General features: G+C 36.5%; 1 non-coding gene across 1 annotated transcript; it reads right to left on the bottom strand.

The window, feature by feature from the left end:
* Nucleotides 1–17,298: 17,298 nt before the first annotated feature.
* On the bottom strand, nucleotides 17,299–17,405 carry LOC128293454 (small nucleolar RNA R71). Its single transcript, XR_008283636.1, has one exon. It is a non-coding gene; the product is annotated as a small nucleolar RNA R71 (small nucleolar RNA).
* Between the last annotated feature and the right edge of the window lie 325 nt (nucleotides 17,406–17,730).

Raw genomic sequence — 17,730 nt, 5'->3', positions numbered from 1 at the left:
AAGGTTATAAACAAGTAAGTTATACGTGAGGATGATTTTATGGTGACCTTGTGATCATGGGCCTATACTTGTGATGTATGAAATGTGGTGAAAATGAATTGTGATATGTATGTTAAAATGAGGTTAATACAAAGAAAGTGTGAAAGAGTGAATTAGCAATAAAACTGTTTTGGAAAGTAGCAGTGACGTGATTTTGAAAAATCACTAAAAATAGCAAAAATTAAATCAGAGACTGATTGAGATATCAAATTAAAGCTTAATGAGTCTATTTTCATATAAAAGAAACAGAGCAAGAAAAGGAGTTCTATATTTTGAGATATTTATGTTTTTGTGATACTGGTTCAGAATGATTACGTGATCCCCTGTTCTGATTTTGGAAAATCACAAAAATTAGGAGAAAAATAATTAGAGGCTAAAACTTATATTTTTAAAATCCCTAATGAGTATATTTTCAATATAAATCAACAAGAACATTATCTGAGTTCTGTACTATGAGATAATTAATTTTTAGTGAAGAGAGGTCAGAACTGTCAGAAAGTGAAACAGGGGAAAATTTAATGAATAAACTGTACTAATTGGCTAAACCAAAAATTATGAAAACTTTATTGTGGAAAGAAATGTGAGTCTAGTTTCAGGAGAAATTTATGGATCTTAATTTGGAGCTCTTTAGCTCGAATTATAAATAAGTAAGTGACTTATGACTCGTGTGGACAGTTTGATGTGAGCATTTATTAGTAAATTGTGAAATCGTACTTACAAGCATGCTATATACATTAAGGATGTGGAATGGAGAGGAGGAGGAGGAAAATAAATATATGTGGAATACATGGAAACTATGGTATATGAAATATTGATATAATGAAATAAATGATATGTGTTTATAAGAAAACAGAAAGAGAATGATATGTATCATGACATGTGTATATATATATATATATGACTAGTCTCAATGTAATGCGTGTTGGGTATGGAGTTGAATTGAAATGTTTCAGGCAAACATGTTATTCTGCGCATCTGAATTGTGATATTTTGTAAAGATATGATCTAGCTTTAAATATGAATGCTTGATGATTAAGCTGAAGATATTTGGTAAGATGATAATCTTGGTATCAATGTATAAGTGTGTAAGAGATTAAGGTTGACCAAAGCTTGGAAAATAGCCTAGGTATATTCGACACAGGCAGAGACACGACCATGTGTCTCAGCCGTGTATGGAACACAACTTTGGGACACGGGCGTGTGGAGCCTTAAAGCATGAAATTTCCAAGATTTTCGTAAGTTCTCGGTTTAGTCCCGAACCCTTTCTAAAGTATGTTTTGGGCTCCGTAGACTCAAATAAGAGACTATGTGTAAGTGAATGAACGTTTTGAAATATTAATGAAATTTTATGGCCCGTATTTTAGTTTAATGTTTGTATGTTTGTTCGATAACGCCTCGTACCTTATCCCGGCCTCGGGTACGGGTAAGGGGTGTTACACCTAGCCTAGTCCAATATTTACTACACAATCAAACAACTTATCCAATTGGGCTTGTAGGCCCATTGGACCCACATGGCCCCTTTCGACCTATCGCAGACCGAAGTAGCCATCCGAGCACTCTTAGCCGACGTCCAACCCAAACGAGCACGCCATAAAGCAAAAGGGATTAGCCAAGAAATGTACCTTTACTCTCCTCATGGTTTTCTCTATTTAAGGCCACCAGATCCACTCTTTCGTTAGCTTTCGATGTGGGATCCTCCATCATCGAGTTTAAATTCAACACCAACTCTTGCCGCCCCTTGTTAGCAAAATAAATGCTCTTTGCTTGCCATGAGTTTCGAACCCTGGACCTCCTTGCCAACTCTATGACGCCACCTTCCTGCCTCTTATGTGGCAGTACATTGCCAACAATATTCTTAAGGCCTACCTACCACACCCAGGGTTTGATTCACCTTAAACCAAAATTTTTGCTAGAGTCCAGGTTTGAACCCAAGACTTCTCCAACACTTCTCGGCACACTTAACCACTAAAACAAGCCTTCATTAATGAAATTTACATGCACAACAAAATATTATAAGTTACCTTCAACCGCTCCCATGCTCAAAGCCCAAAATTTCTAGGCCCACATTTAGGGTGTTACAGTGCGGGCCCCACAGACTTGTGGGCCCCAAACGGGTAAACCACATGAAAGTATGGAGAATATAGGGTTGAGTTGTGTAGTTCACATGGCCAGGGTTGTTTTTAGACATAGTGGGCCATATGGGCCCGCATTATGGGCCTTGGGCTCATTTTTACTGTTTGACTGTTAAGGTTGCACAGGTCACTTGAGATGACTGTTATGCCCCTATGAGGTAAAGTGACTATTACGCCCTTATGGGATGTATGACTGTACTGCGCATGCCATCTTATATATATGTTGCATACATGCATGATATTATGATGTGTTGCATGGGGTTGGGTTATTATGATTGGAGGAAATGTACTATTCTGGTAGCTCTACTGCAATTTCTGTTTTGTGCCACAATCGGTGCTATTTTTGGTGTGTAGGGATGGGTGAGTTGATTTTATCCCCACATGGTGTGTAGGGCTTGACGGAGTGGTGTGTACAGGTTGGCTGGGTAGGATTTCTGATTACATATCTGTACTGTGATAACTATTGAATTGGGCTAAGGCCCACACTGATTTTGATACTGTAATGGGCTAAGGCCTTAACTGAAATTTAAGCTGTTACTGAAGCGGGCTTAGTACCAGTCTATAATTGCCTACTATGTGACTGTCTGTTGTTAAGGGATTACACACTGAGTTTTCATAAACTCACCCTTTCTATTTTCTGTGCAAGTAATCCTTAGACGGATTGGTGCTGCGAAGGACTCGAAGGTGGCCACACAACCGCATTTTCTTCCCTTTTTAACTTTTAGTTTTTAAGTACTTTAATTTGGGTATTTGTTTTGTAATAGGGCCTCTTTAAGTTTTTATTTGAATTTGGGATTTATTACTTTGATTTCTATCTACTAAGTAGTAGGCTGTGGATTTTCAAAAATATATATATAAGAACGTTTTTCTGAAACACCACGTTTATACAACATTTTTTGAAAGCTTTCACAACAAACATTATTTTAAAGTGTAATAGCAATCTAATAGGATCAACATTTTGCTAAAACAACTTGAGTCTTAACAATGAATTTGATATCCTAAATTTTCGTTAAGATTGCAAAGAGGTTTTAATATAGAACGGGTTTTCAACGAAATTATGTTTTTTGAAAAACACTTCAATGTGACATCGCAGATTTGGCCATAATGTCTAGCCTAGGTTTGGGGGTGTTACATTTAATGGTATCACGGTGTAATAGCCCGATTTAGACCCTAATCGAAACGATGGTTTCGGGACAATGAATTCGAGTCAAAAAATATTTTAAAATTATTTTCTGTATTTATTTTGTGTGAATTTATGTCTGTGAAATGTTTGTGATTTAATTTTGTCATTTGAGTGTCCAATTAAATAAAAGGACTTAATCGCGTAAAATGAAAATTAGGTGGTTATTTCTAAAAAGGGCTGAATTGTACTTGGCTTTTTAAATGGAAGCCTTTATGTTGCAATTAGCCAATATTAAGTAAAGTGGACGGTAATGGTATGATATATATATATATATATGATTTTATAATTTTATAACTAAGGTTATAATAGTAAAATAAGTAATAATAAGTATATAATATAAACATATAATTAAAAAGCCAAAGTTTTATTTTATTTCTCATGACTGAATATGAAAAACATAAAGAAAAGAATAAAGTTTAAGGGGTTTGGCCATCTTCCAAGTTGATTCAAGGTTCGTTTTTACTCGATTTTTGATAACTTTTCCATTTTTGAGATCGTTGCTTCGAGTACTACAAAACCAGCTTGAATTTTTTATTTTGACGAATATTTTGAGTTGTGCCATTGTTGAGAGCTTGTGATTTTTGTTGTTTAATGATGAAATATGAAAGATATGTTTTGGATTAACATATTTTGTATTGGAGATTTTGATAATTTTGAGTAATTAGGACTAAATTGCAAAAATAATAAATTGAGGGACTAAAATGTGAAATAAATGAAATATATGGTCTTGTATGAACACTAGGAATATTCAGCCAAACATGGGTACCTTGAAATTTTGAATATTTTGTGTTTTGTGCAATAGGGACTAAATTGTAAAAATTATAAATGTCAAGGGTAAAATGGTAATTTTCCCATTTATGTGTTTTTGGACTAAATTGAATAAAATATGTTTAAATGAGTGTAATTTGAATATGTTTAGATCAAGAACCATAGAAATTAGATTTGGATCGAGGAAAAACGAAAGTTGTCGACTAGCAGCCCTGTCTCATTTTATAATGTCCGAGGTAAGTTTATAGGCAAATAGACGTGTCTAATTGTAGATAAATGATAAATATACATGCCGGTATGAAAAATATGAATTTATATATATACTTATGCCAAATGTGAATAAGCTTGGTAACCGTGTTCAAGTATTCATTTCAACCGAGTTACGACGTCCGAAAGCCCCGTATGAACCTTAAGAATAGTTAGGATACATATGTCATGACATAGGATTTCGATATGTGATGTGCGAGTAAGACCATGGCATTGATATGTGACTCCGATATATGTGTGCAAGTAAGACCTTGTCTGGGACAATGGCATCAATATGTGGTTACATGTAAGACCACGACTTTGACATTGGCATTGTACGATATATGTGTGATCATCTGAGTGTCCTATCCAATTCTGAATGCTTCATCGGGCACCGATAAGTTGTGAAAAATGTGCAAAAGTGAGTTAAAATGATCAGGTATGAATTGGTTTATTACTTATTTGAAATAAAGTGAGTAAGTTACTTAATCTTTATTACAAAACATGCTTGAAGTAAAGTAAAAATATATGTGAATGTGAAAAAGGTATAGGTCTTGTAAATATTTAATATGAACATTATTGAAATTATTTTGAATATATACAATTGGTAGTATATTTACCATTGATATAAATATATGTATGATTATTATACTTAGACTTACGTGTATATGCATATAAGTGTATGTGTATTTGGTATGATAAAAGCGTTTAGGCTTGGCCATTGAAAGATAGTTGGTTAATGTATCCTTATATATATATAATAGTGTTCATTCGGTCATTACCATGCTTATGCATAGGAAGCTGTATTTTGATTTACGAGTTTAAGTATATGTGCTCACATATTGATATATATAGCTTTGAAATTGGAGGATATTTTGCTTATATATGTGTATGTGTATTCGCCATATAATATAAATATGTATGTGATTATTATCCTTTGACCTATGAATTTATGCATATAAGAGTATATGAACTAATTATGATAAGGATATTTTTATTTGGAAATTGAATGATAGTTTGATGATATATATGTATATATATATGTGTGTGTGTGTGTGTTCATTCGGCCATGAATAATATACATGTGGAAGTACATATAAAATACATGAATTTGTAAGCTTAAGATTTTAAAGTAACTATGATAGTATAATTTGGTTTAATTTAAAAGATCTAATTATGTAATTAAGTTGTTTATTTGCTTATGACTTACTAAGCTATGAAAGCTTACTCCGTGTGTGTTCATGTTTACCTCTGTTTTATAGATTTTGGATTTCAAGTTTCGAGCTTGGGAATCGTCAGAGAAGCTTATCATACTATCGATTGTCTTTGGTATTTTATAAGCTAAATTTTCGAACCAGTGGCATGTATAGGCTAGATTGTAATTTGAAATGTTGAATTTTGGTTTTGTATAATTTAAGCCATGCGAAGATGGATTGGTATTAAAGTTAATGTTTGTGTATATTTGGGCATAGTATAAACATATTTTGGGAATTATGTTTCATAATATGTGTGTATATGGTGTTTTGATTACATGTCTTAATTGAGAAATGTTTCGGTTGTTGGATGTGATTTTGCTATAATGCATAAGTGTTCATGAAACTTAAGTCCATATATATTTGATTAGGATATTTTGGGTTATATGTTTTGAATGGGTATGTCACGGATGATTTATGAATTATCTCACTTTAGTAAGCTTGATATTTGGATTATTAATTTATCATGTTTGGATTTATAATTCAGCAATTGGGAAATGGTAAGTATGGTTTCATTCGGTTTAAACAATGAAGTAAACGATGAATGCATTTTCAATTATGGTATATCACAATTTGATTAAGTGTTGTTTATGTCATATGTGTGTGTAATTGATTTGAACATTTTGTGAGATAAGAATTAGGTTATACAATGCATGACTATATTCGACTAAACTTAGTAAAAATACTTATATGCTTCTGAGTCAATCACTTGTGAGTTGGCTTTTTAGTAATGTGATGGCAAGTTTGTATATATATATATCATGATTAAATGGTTGGTATATAGGTTTAGATTTTATACTTCCCAATAGATGTCGTAAGAGTGATGTTTAGATATAATTATAGAATGTGAAATAGATATGATATACTTCAGTATGGATGTTCGAAAATGGTTTAGATTATCAGGTCATATGCGCATAAATTTGTAGTGTGAGAGGAGGTATTTTTAATTTGGAATGATGTTAGTTATTATCTTTTAAGTTATATAAAATTTAACCATGTGATATGACCTAATAGGTATATGTTTGAATAACCAAATTTTTTACATTATTTCGTAATGGGCATAAATTTTATAGGTTAATGTACTAGCTGAATTGTTATGAAATAAATGGGTAGGTATATGTAGTCCTTTTGGTTATAATATACATAGTGCAGAAATTATGAGTTAATATGTTACTAATCAGTTAACGAAATAGTTGTTTGACATATCCTTGGTATATGTTATCTAATGATATATGCTCGGATAATAGTTGAGTATTCAAATAATGGTATAAGTTGATGATATTAATGTGACTAAAATTTGAAGCATGAGTTGATTATAAATTATAAGAAATAAATTATGATTGGTTTTAATTGGTTAAGTGGTTTGTATATGAAATTTGACTTATATGAATGAATATATGGTTGTTATTCGATTGAAAAAATTTGTAAAGAAGTTGATATATTCTTAATCATGAAATCAATTATATGAACGTGTCGAACTGTGTTTTGGTCAGGTAATGTCTCGTAACCCTAATCTGACAATGGATACGGGTTAGGGGTGTTACACACAGCCAGGTTGCATAACTCAGCTGTGGATTTGGGTTTTTCTAAAAATATAAAATTTCCAAAAGTAACTATTTCAAATGGTTGGAAAGTATTTTGAAGTGTTATTTCTGAATGTGTGGTTTATAGAGTCTCCGAGGCCGATTCTGTAAGTTCTCTAAAACTACTGTTTGTTAAATTGAAATACTGAGATTACTGTAGGCAATAGATTGTACTGAAATATTCTGTTTAGGGTAGCCTAAAACTGTAGTAAAGACTAAGATCTACGAAAACAAAACTCTGAATTACTAATAATATTTTCCATAAAATATCTATTAATAAACACTAGAACTATAAAACTGATGCATAAAATTGCTAATACAGATAAAAGCATAAAATCGATAATGAGCACCAAAGGTACTCGTGGAAGGGGTACAAGAGGCCGCAGCGGAGGCCGTGGAGGTGCTCGGGTCGGGTCTTCTTCATCGGGCCACATGCTTAACGTTGAAGCTAGAGAGGCACCGGCTTCACCTGTGACTGAGACGGGGTCTCATGATCGTGCAGCTGGGGATGACGCACTATCCCAAGCTATGTTGCGAATTTTGGAGAGGGTAGTTGGGCTCAATACTGGTATTGTGGGCCGTGGGTCGATTACGGAATGACTCCAGCCTAATGGGGCTGAGATCTTTAGGGGTATCGCTAGAGTTGCCCTTCATATTGCTGAATATTGGATTGAGGCCACGGAGAGGATAATGGATGACCTCGACTGCACCCCCGAGTAGAAACTAAAAGCTGCAGTGTCACTGCTGCGAGATGAAGCTTATCAGTGGTGGCTTATAGTTAAAGAGGGTACTCAGCCCGGCCGATTGACCTAGGAATTTTTCAAGACTGCCTTTCAAGGAAAATATGTGGGCGCTAGTTATGTGGATGCCCGGAGGAGGGAGTTTCTGAATTTGATTCAAGGGGATAAATCTGTGGCTGAATACGAGGTTGAATTTTTGTGACTTAGTTGTTATGCACGTGGGATAGTGGCTACTGAATATGAGTGTTGTGTTTGATTCGAGGACAGCCTCAGGGATGATTGAAGGGTTTTCATAGCTCCACAGAAGGAGCGAGATTTCACTGTATTAGTGGAAAAGGCGAAGATCACCGAAGATGTGAAGCGCGTTGTGCTCTAGAATCGTGAGAAGGACAGAGGTAGGAACAAGAGGGTTTGGGAGCCCTCAAGTTCAGTTTTAAGGCCTAAGAAAAAGGCTAGAGTTGATGGGCAGGTTAGAGTTGGGGCCCTTGTTGCTGCTATTGGACCGCAGTCGTATACTAATTATGGGAGATGCCATTAGGGCGAGTGCTGGATAAGGGTTAGGGCATGTTTTAGGTGCGGCTCTTTGGAGCACCGTATCAAAGATTGTCCATGGTTGCCTGAGCAGATCCAAGCTACTGGTTTGGGTAATGTACAGCTATCGAGGGTGTTCAACAACCACCAAGAGGTCGTGGTCAGGCCAAAGGTGGAAATGGTATGGGCCGTGGTCAGAGAGCACTGGGCAAAGGTGCTAGTCATTCTGAGGTGAGGAAGCCAGCTCTGGTATATGCTGCACGACGCCGAGAGGACAGAGACGCCCAAGATGTTATCACGGGTACATTCTTTATTCATAATGTACCTTATACTGCACTGATTGATGTTGGATCTACACATTCATATATAGCATGTACGGTGTCTGAGACCTTGGGTTTAATGGTTGAAAACACTACGAGCGAGGTTACTGTATTGAGTCCATTAGGGCAGTCAGTGAGGGTAAATAAAATTTTCAGGGATGTACCTTAGGAGGTTCAAGGAACTATATTTTTGGAAGATTTAATGGAACTCCCTTTCGGAGAATTCGATTTAATACTGGGTATGGACTGGCTGGTTAAACATCAAGTGAATTTGGATTGTGCTACTAAGTGGGTGGTACTGAAAACTGTGGAGGGTAATGAGGTAGTGGTAATTGGGGAGCATCGAAAATATTTGTCAAATGTAATTTCTGCACTAAGGGTCGAGAAGTTGGTTCGTAAGGGTTGTGAAGCCTATCTAGCCTACATCGTTATTTCTGATTCTGAGGTTTCTTTTGTTAAAGATATCAGAAGAGTTAAGGACTTTCCAAATGTTTTTCCTGATGAACTGCCTGGGTTACCGCCAAACTGCGAAGTTGAGTTTGGGATTGAGCTCCTGCCTGGTACAGCTCCAGTGTCCATTGCTTCATATAGGATGGCACCGAAGGAGCTAGTGGAGCTTAAGGCTCAAATTCAAGAGTTACTAGACCGAGGGTTCATCTGCCCTAGTGTGTCTCTGTGGGGAGCACTGGTTTTATTTGTGAAAAAGAAGGATGAATCCATGCGTATGTGCATCGACTATAGGCAACTGAATAAATTGGCTGTTAAGAATAAGTACCCTCTACCGAGGATTGATGATCTATTCGACCAGTTTTGAGGACCTTCAATTTTTTCTAAGATAGATCTTTGATCTGGGTACCATCAATTGAGAGGCAAAGAGGCTGATGTTTATAAGACAACGTATAGGACTCGTTATGGTCATTACGAGTTCTTAGTTATGATATTTCGATTAACGAATGCACCAGTGGCTTTTATAGATTTGATGAACTGACTGTTCCAGCCTTATCTGGATCAGTTCGTAGTGGTTTTCATAGATGACATCCTGGTATATTCGAAAACGAAAGATGACCATGATGAACATCTCTGAATTTTTCTGCAGATTCTAAGAGAGAAACAACTGTACGCCAAGTTTAATAAGTGTGAATCTGGTTACGAGAGGAAACATTTTTGGGCCATGTGGTATCTAATGAAGGGATTAGGGTTGGTCCTTGAAAAATTGAGGCTGTTCTGGATTGGAAGCCGCCTAAAACAGTATCTGAGGTTTGAAGTTTTCTTTGTCTGGTAGGGTACTATAGACGGTTTGTTGAGAGGTTTTTATTGATTGCTGCACCTCTGACTAAGATGTTGCGTAAGGGTGTGCCGTTTTACTGGACTGATGCTCAGCAAGAAAGTTTTGAAAAAGTTAAGAAAGTTCTGATTGAGGCCTCTGTCTTCATACAGCTAGAGTCTGGGAAAAAAATTCACTGTCTACACAATGCATCACATGTTGGTCTGGGATGTGTGCTGATGCAAGAGGGTAAGGTGGTGGCATATGGGTCTCGTCAGCTTAAGACTCATGAGTTGAATTATCCAACGCATGACTTGGAGTTTGCTGCAGTGGTATTCACACTGAAAATTTTGAGGCATTACCAATATGGTGAGAAGTGTATCATTTACACGGATCACAAAAGCCTTGAGTATCTCCTCACTTAGAAAGAGTTAAATCTTAGGAAGCATAGATGGATCGAGCTACTTAAAGACTATGACTATTCGATTGAATATCATCCTAGTAAGGCCAATGTGGTGGCTGACGCACTGAGCCGTAGGGCTATGACTAATCTGAGGGCGTTGTTTGCTTGTCTCAGCTTATTTGATGATGGTAGCTTGTTGGTCGAGCTTCAAGTTAAATCGATGTGGATTGAATAGATTAAGGGCAAATATTTGAAGGATGAATCATTGGGTCCTCGTTTTCGACAAGTAGAGAGTGGGGAACTTCAGACTATGGACTGAATAGTGAAGGGTTATTGTGTTTTCATGGGAGAGTTTGTGTACCGAGGGATACTGATTTGAGGTAGTCTATACTGCAAGAGGCGCATAGTAGTCCTTATGCTATGCATCCTGGCCTGAATAAGATTTAATGAGACCTGCGAGAGTTATATTGGTGGCCAGGTCTTAAGCGTGAAGTCATCGAGTTTGTGAGTAAATGTTTGACTTGCTAACTAAGATTGCTTCAGCCAGTTAAGATTCCACTTTGGAAGTGGGAGAGAGTAACTATGGATTTCGTAAGTGGGCTACCTCTAACGCCTACTAAGAAGGATTCGGTATGGGTCATCGTAGATCGGTTGACCAAGTCTACCCATTTCATACCAGTCCGCACTGATTACTCTTTGCAGAAGCTGGCTAAGCTGTATGTGTCGGAGATAGTGAGACTGTATGGGGTTTCAGTTTCCATAATTTCTGATAGGGATCCTCGCTTCATGTCTTGGTTCTAGAAGAAGCTGCATGAAGCTCTGGGTACAAGGTTAGACTTCAGTACTGCGTTCCATCCTCAAACAGATGGTCAGTCGGAGAGGGTGATTCAGGTACTAGAAGACATGTTGGATAGTTGGGAGGATTACTTGCCGTTGGCAGAGTTTGCATACAACAATAGTTATCAGTCTAGTATACAGATGGCACCTTACGAGGCATTATATGGTCGTAGGTGTTGTACTCCCTCATGTTGGATAGAGTTGGGCGAGTACCGAGTTCTGGGCCTTGAGTTAGTTTCTGATACTGAGGATAATGTTAGGACTAATTCGGGATCGACTGAAGGTAGCATCAGACTAATACAAGTCTTATGCGGATCTGAAGCATAAAGAGATTGAGTATTCTATGGGGGACTTAGTATTTCTCAAGGTCTCGCCATGGAAGAAAGTGCTGAGGTTTGGGCTGAAAGGCAAGCTAAGCCCTAGGTTCATTGGGCCTTACTGCATACTGAATTGTGTGGGACTGGTTGCCTATCAGCTAGAGTTACCTTCAGAGTTGGAGTAGATTCACGATGTGTTTCACGTCTCCATGCTAAGGTGTTACCGCTCTGATCCAACAAATATTATCTCGATTGAGGAGGTTAAGGTTAGACCAAATCTGACCTTTGAGAAGGAGCCGGTTCAGATCCTAGACCATGATGTTAAGGTCCTGAGAAAAAAGTCTATTCCACTGGTTAAGGTACTTTGGTGTAATCACAATTCTGAGGAGGCCACGTGGGAACCTGAGGAGGTGATGCGACAATAATACCCTCATCTATTTTGATCAAGTAAATTTCAAGGTCGAAATTTTCTTTAGGGGGTAGAACTATAACGCCCCAAATCTTAGATATTTATTTATGTATGTTGTGACATAATTATGTGTCTGCTTCAGTGGTTATGTGTTCTGGGAAGTGTCTGAGAAGTCTTCGGTTCAAGCCTTGGCTTGTGCAAAGTTTTGTTTTTACTTGATTAATCCCTTGCTTTTAGTTAGTAGGCTTTTAAATTAATGTGAGTAAGTTATGACACAAAAAGGCTTGCTAGTCTAGGGGATAGTGGCATGTGGAGTGTTCCTTGGGGTCTGAGGTTCAAGGCTTGGCGGTGAAAATTTATTTTGCTATAAGTGTCGTGGAAGTGTCCTAGGTTGACTGAAATTGAGATGTTTGTTGGGACTTTGAATTGAGTGATTTGTGGAGAGATGTGGGAAGAGATTTGAGGAGTGAATCAAGGCATGGGGGAGTGGTGGTGCTGAAATGGGATTCTCCTCAACCATTCGGTTTGTTTTTGTGTCCCTAGCCATTTGGTCATAGGATAGTTTTGCTCTTAGTGCCGAAAGTATGATCTAATTTGCTCTCCATTTTGATAACTATTATCCCTTCTGCTTCTTTTCATTCTTTTTGTTCTTTTGTTTATTGTTTGCTTGGTAGCTGAATATTACTCGTGACCACTAGGGTACTCTTCGTGTTAGCCTATTATGGTTTTTCCTCTCCAATATTGTGCTTTGATTGATTGACTTTCTTCTCTCCCTCACTCTTCTTCTCTTAACTTTCTTCACCTTGCTGAACCTTCATTTTTCCCCCTCCCAATCGATTATCAACTTTTACCTTCTCCTTGGGTCATTGGCTGAATATTTCCTTCCTCTTCTCTTCTACTCCTTCAGCTTTTATCGAGATTTCCCCTTACTTTGGTAAAATCGAATATCTTCTTCTCTTCCCTTCATTTCTTTTCTTTCATTCTCTTCTCCTTCAACGTTTTGTATTAGTCGAAAACTTCCCCTTTACTCTTTTATTGTTATTTTCGGGTTAGTAGGTGTTCTCTGACAAAGTGGTAAGAATACATGTTTTCCCTCTTGTTTCTCTCTACCGTTGTGATCTTCTTCTAACAACTCTTTTCTCTACCGATTACTGTTAGGGGTGCAATTGTTCCATCTCATGCCTCGGGTTAAGGGGTGTGCTTTGGGTGTTGGCCAAATACTGCTGTCCCTCATTCTTAGTTCTACACTTCCGGTAAGTTGTTACATACTTAGTCCAACTATTTGCGAGGATGATTATAGATAACAAGTCTCTGTTGGAATACAGGTAATCTGTAGGGGTTACAATCAACCTCTTGTGCAAGCCTCAATCGATCGATCAAGGTAGGTGATAGGTAATTTTATGAATGAGTGTTTTAATTAGGGTTCACTTTAATTCAATTTTAGGTTATTAATCGAAGTTTCTGTTTCAAATAGGTTGGAGTACTCATGGACCAGTTGCGCACTTTCGTAACAGGTGTGTAATCACACAGCCATTATCACAAATCGGCAAAAGCCAGAATAGGTGATCATTGACACTATACGAGCATGCGTTCGCTCGTGTGGTAGTTTGAATGTATAAATGTAGGCGTATGATCGTAAAGGCCATCATGAGGGTTAAAGTGTAATAACAATCTAATAGGATTAACATTTTGCTAAAACGACTTGAGTCTTAACAATGAATATGATATCCTAAATTTTTGTTAAGATCATGAAGAGGTTTTAATATAGAATGGGTTTTCAACGAAATTATGTTTTTCGAAAAAAACTTTAATGTGACATCGCAGATTCCACCATAACGTCTAGGCTGGGTTTGGGGTGTTACATTAACATAATCTTTCAAGAAATCATTCCCTAAATGGAAAAATAAATTTTTAATTTTCCAAATAAAAGGGTTAATTTTGATCCAAGTTTTAATTTTAGCTCAATTTTCAAATTTTCTTTAAGTTTAGGTACTTAATTGAATTATTTAAAAAATGTGATTGTTCTTTTATAAATATTAAAATTAGTGTCTCTTTTTGTAAATATTTTAAAAGAGCTAAAATAAAGGTTTAATCTTTATTTTAATAAATAAGGATATATAATTATATTTTTGTAATATATATTAATTATTATCAACTTTGTATAGAATTAGAATTAGTTTAAATTTTATCATGTTTTAATTAAAATTATTTTAATAAATAAAGTAATAGCAATTAATATATTAATATACATTATATTATTTATTAATCTTTATTAACTTTATATGACATTGGGACCTATAGTAATTTAGCATTATTTTGTTAGAATTTTAGTTGAACTCCTTCCATCCATCGCTTTAAATACCACCTCCTTCATCCATTATTCACACCATTCATCAAACCAATTTTCCCATAGACCCTTCCTACCGTCGGCCTTAGCATCCAAACCCACCTAGTGTTGCAACTCCTAACCACCAATAGCAGACCATATTACTGATGTAAGAACACCTGGGAGTACAACGAATCCAAGCCAAGAACCCCTCGAGCTTCCTAAAGGACCAATGACTCGAGCTTTAGCTAGTCGATTTCAAAAAGCTGTTTCATATTTAATTATTCAAGTTTGGGAAGAAAACCAGCTCGATGATAATGGAGTAGCTCGGACCAGCTACCTAAAGAACCCTTGCACCCTTGTGCAAGCTGAACTCAGCTCCTCTCTAGCTCTCCAAGCTCCATTCAACTCAAATCAGCTCACTTGAGCTTACTTCAGCTTGTTTGAGCTCATTTCCGTTCCTTTCCAGCTCGTTTCTTTATCATTCAAATAAATTCAATATTAATTCTAATTTATTCAATTTGGTGCAGCTCAAATAATTATTATGTGTTTTTAAAATCTGGACATTTTAAATATGTTTTAGTTATGTTTTAATTTACTGCATGTCTTAATATGTCATTAGTTATTATTTATTTTAATGTGTCTTAGTCCATTACATGTTTTTCTTATGTTTTAGCTTCAGCCGAATTAAATATGCTGGAATTAAAGTGCCATAAGCTGAAGCATGTTTTAAATGTCATAGCTGCTACCGAATTTATGTTGTCCTAAGCCGATTAAATTTGCTAAATTAATGTGTTTTTAGGAACATGCATGGGATGGCATTAAACATGGTGTGCTGATGGTTTAGCTCTCTGATAAACCGTAATTTATATATATTTTTACCCCATGCTTAATGCATTTTATGGATACTTTTCCTTAGAATTGGTGAATTCGATGCTCCTAATGCCTTAATTTTATGTTTTATACTTTGGTGAGCATAGGAGAGCGAAAGGAATGAGAAACGAGCCAAAAATTGAGAAAATGGGCCAAAGTACGAAATCAACACGGCCTAGACTTCCTCACACGGGCAGACCACACAGCCATGTCAATTTGGCAGAATCGAAGAACGACTCACACGGGTAGACCACACGCCCGTTCCTATTTAACAGTTTGACCACGGCCTGAAGTAATCGCACACAGGCGTGTCACACAAGCGTGTCCCTGCCGAGCCCAAGTTAGTCCAATTTGGAAAAGGATAATTTTGAGGGCTTTTAGGCATTCTAAAGCCTATAAATATGCCCGAAAGGAAGAGGAAAAGGCACGGAGAGAATGAGGCAGGGAACTGCTCAAGGGAAGCCGATTGATCCATCTCAGAAGCCGGAGTTACCATAAAGACTGAAGATCTCCCCTCAATTTCCCTTTAGAGTTTTGGGTTTTCTTTATGTTTTGTATTCATTATTCTTCTGAGATGTTTTCCTTTTTAGTTATGAACTAAATCCCCTAAATACCTAAGGAGAATGAAACCTAAGACGAATCTTGTTATTATTTTCTAAATTGTATGATAAATATTTAACTTGTTCTTAATTATGTGTTCTTAATTCTTGTTTTGATATCTCAGGATACTGATTCAAGATAAGCTCTTATTCAGAGGAGGAATAAACCCTGTCTAAGAGTACATTTTTCATAATTAAGCGGAGTTGATTGCACGCTTAGACATAGGGTGACAAGATTTTGCTGGATTAGGGTGAAACCTAATAAGGGGATCCATAGGTCGAGTTAATGCAACCCTAGGGTGTTAATTAGAGAAAAGTCTCAATTATTCAATCTAGGGATTAGACGTTATTAGTCCTAAATAGGGATAATAACATAACTTAGGGATCTCTACAGGACAAGTTAAATGAATAAATCGTCCGATTCGGAGCCAGAATAACAAGTAAAGTCTAGGTGGATTTTTCCTTAGGTATTGTCTTAATTCAATTGTTTTCAAAAAGTAATCCCCCAATTCTACTTTCTGCGAATTCTTAGTTTAGATAATTAGTTAGTTAAAACAAAATCTCCTTATTCTTAGGCTAGATAATAAAAAGACAGTCATTACTAGTACTTTTAGTTCCTTTGGGTTTGGCAATCCGATCTTGCTAAAACTATACTATTGTTCGATAGGTACACTTGCCTACATCGTGATAATAGTTAGTTTCAAGAACGATTCTTTATAAATATTTAAAACCTATCACACGAAAATCGCGATCAAGTTTTTGGCGCTGTTGCCGGGGAACTAAGATATTAGGAACACTCAATTTTTATTAAATTAACCATTTATTTTTCTTGCAAGTTAATTTTATTTTAATTTTATTATTATTTATTAATTTACTTTTTCTTTCTCTTGGCAGGTTTTTATAATTTATGACTAGAAGAAACCCGTCAGGACCACTACTTTTTGACGAAGAAATCAATCACACAGTTCGTAGAAACCAAAGAGAAATAAGGCGAAGCTTAAGATACACAGAGAACGAGCAAGAGGACGATACTCAAACCCCAACCGAAGAGATAGCTAAAAACCAAGACAATCAACTACCTCCTGCGATACACATTGAACTAGCAAATCAGAATCCTGCTCCTCGTACTATGTATGATTATGCTAAACCTACTTTAACAGGAACTGAGTCAAGTACAGTTAGGCCTGCTATTGCTGCAAATAATTTTGAACTAAAACCTAACACTATTCAAATGATACAGTAATTTGTTTAGTTTGATGGTTTGTAGGATGAGGATCCGAACACTCACTTGGCAAATTTCCTGGAATTCTGCGATACATTTAAATTAATGGAGTTTCTGACGATGCCATTCCCTTTTTCATTGAGAAACAAACAAAGCTAAACAGTGGTTGAACTCGTTACCACGAGGGTCAATCACTACTTGGGAACAAATGATCGAAAAATTTCTATTAAAATATTTTCTGCCGGCAATGACTAAATTACGTAATGATATTTCTTTGTTTGTGTAGATAGACTTAGAAACTCTTTACGATGCATGGGAGAGATACAAGGACTTACTGAGAAGGTGCCCTCATCATGGGTTACCGCTTTGGCTACAGGTTCAAACATTCCATAATGGCCTGAATCCTTCGACTCGACAAATGGTTGACGCAGCTGCTGACGGAACCATAAATAATAAAACACCTAAAAATGCTTATGAGTTTATTGAAGAGATGTCACTAAATAACTATCAGTGGCAAGTCATGAGAACTAAGCCAACTAAAACAGCAGGCGTTTATAACATCGATTCAGTTACTATGCTGTCAAACCAGGTAGAACTTCTAAATAAAAAGATTGATGGTTTACTTGGTTCTATTCATGTACATCCAGTAATGAGGCGCGAGACGAATGGAGGGGGAGCATGCACA

This window comes from Gossypium arboreum, chromosome 5 (assembly GCF_025698485.1).
Source record: "Gossypium arboreum isolate Shixiya-1 chromosome 5, ASM2569848v2, whole genome shotgun sequence".
Lineage (NCBI taxonomy): Eukaryota > Viridiplantae > Streptophyta > Magnoliopsida > Malvales > Malvaceae > Gossypium > Gossypium arboreum.
This window is presented reverse-complemented; position numbering and strand designations above follow the sequence as displayed.